General features: G+C 37.3%; 1 protein-coding gene across 2 annotated transcripts in view; it reads right to left on the bottom strand.

Moving 5' to 3' along the window:
* LOC113808633 (uncharacterized) overlaps positions 1-1,422 on the bottom strand; it is a 15,866-nt gene extending 14,444 nt beyond the window's left edge. For both annotated transcript variants that reach the window (XM_070143585.1, XM_027360098.2), the window contains exon 1: positions 1,319-1,422. The gene's annotated coding sequence lies outside the window, so the exon portion shown is untranslated. The remainder of the gene's footprint in view (positions 1-1,318) is intronic.
* Positions 1,423-2,082: the final 660 nt, after the last annotated feature.

A 2,082-nucleotide genomic window follows, 5' to 3' on the forward strand; every position in this document is an offset into this window, starting at 1 on the left:
TAAATATTCCTGTTGTAAACATGGTGAGCAACTTAGGAAAAGATGGGTCGATCTTCTTTCCTTTCTGTCATGTATCTCCTTTATTTTCAATTTGTGCACCTTTGCCATAGATGAAGAGTGTCTTAGTTTATGTTAAGGTAATCATTCCTTACACTCTTTTTACTGTAACCCTGATTGTTACCGCTGTAAATTTACCCAAACTCCACTTAAGTTAGTTTTTTGGTTCATACAGCAATGTTTGTGGATTCCCAGAATGGTTAATCGTTAAAGCCAATAATGTGCTAGACATCAAAGGTCATATAGCATTATGATAGTATTATGGTAAAAAGGGTAAAAATGAGTTAACTATTACTACAAAATGCTAGATGTCGAAGGTTGTAGACAGGGTTCTTGCAGGTATAAGCTGATGAAATTTAAAGCCTTTTCAAAACTTTTCAAGACTCATTCCAACTGCTTTTTAAGACCTGGAGTCACCTGTCGCTAAATACACTTTCCCATAATGTGTAGACCTACTTGTCATGTCTGTGACCAAGGTATGAAAAAATAAATAAATAAAAAATAAATCACCCCATGCTTTTTACACAGCATCTAGGACATGGTCCTTTAGTAACCTATCCTGTCGACCACCAAATGTCAAGTTCTAATATTCTTGACTAATGCTTTAGGCAAATTTAAGATATTGTAAGACCTACGACAGAAAATGCTCTGTTTTTAAGACTTTTTTAAAGGCCTCAAGATTCCAAAACATTATTTAAGACATTATAAAAGATGCACCCGAACCCTGGTAGAGCACTACAGGTTAGTATGGTAGTGAAAAGGGTAAAGACGGAAGAGCAAGCAGAGTACAAGGCCATTCCGGACTGAAATAAAGCCAGCCTTTCGTCCTTACAGCACAGCTCTCACACCTTAGGAAGTGGACAGAAGGGGAAGAAGAAAAGGAGAAGGGAAGTGGGAGGAGAAAAGACCATGCAACATTCATTGTGCGAGGGCTGAGATCCAGGGATCGAGGTGTTGCGGAATGCTCTTTGCTAAAACCACGTTCATATAACAGTAATTAATGCTATTCTACGTATGAAAGGCAAATTTGCGTAAATCAACTGACCCTGGTGATACAAAAGCTATTGCCTTGCTCGGAAATTCATGGAAAAATCGAATACATTGCGAAATATTTTTTGTTGATAATGACATGCGTTGATTTCTCTCTTAGCAGCCCCTTCATTAACCCTTCATTACGCGTTTGTTAAATTTAGCCCATGCAGATAATCACTGTGGCTTAATTCGTGAGATTATTCACCCGAAGAACATTTCTGATACATACATCTTTGAGATAATGAGCAGGATATAGAGGAAAGAGGACCACAGCTCCTACTTTTCCGCTGTCTCCAGAAGCCAAGCGAACGGTTATCAACGCTGCCACGTATAGATTTATTCACAATACCAAAGCTTTAAAGTTATTACCATATCAATAGCTATGTCGTAGATGTGTAAACCGACAGGAAAATGTATAATTGGGCAAATATCAAACATGTATAATCAAATTAGACGGATGAAAGTTGATATTGGACACTTCCAGGCCAGTGACCGTTTTACATTTTCGCATTTTCAGTTATAAAAAAATGAAATCATAAGAGGTGCAATACATTAGGAAAGAGGAAAGATGGATGAAGAATCATAAAGCCTTTACTTTCATTACATAAAGGGAGTGAAAATGTAAAAATAACTGGGTTTTGTCGCCAATGATTCGAACTACCGTTGTGCGGATTCGAAGCGGCCTATTCGCACAAGATTCTGAGTCATTTTCCATCTCCGTATAATTCGCATAAGTAGATAATTATGGAATGAACATGAGGTATTCACAATGTTTTCACTTTTACCATTACTTTTTTACCCCCTTGCAAAGTCCCCAAAATATATATTTTTTTATAAATTACCTCAGATATGGCGGCATGTATGCATGAAATTCGGAAATCTTGTAGTAATGGTTATGCAAGAGAGAATGCAGCCACGTCGATGGAGGGTGGAGAAAGAAGGATGACTGAAGTCAGACAGAAATTATATCATAATAGAAAGTATCTCCTTTTT

Source organism: Penaeus vannamei, chromosome 31, assembly GCF_042767895.1.
Source record: "Penaeus vannamei isolate JL-2024 chromosome 31, ASM4276789v1, whole genome shotgun sequence".
NCBI lineage: Eukaryota > Metazoa > Arthropoda > Malacostraca > Decapoda > Penaeidae > Penaeus > Penaeus vannamei.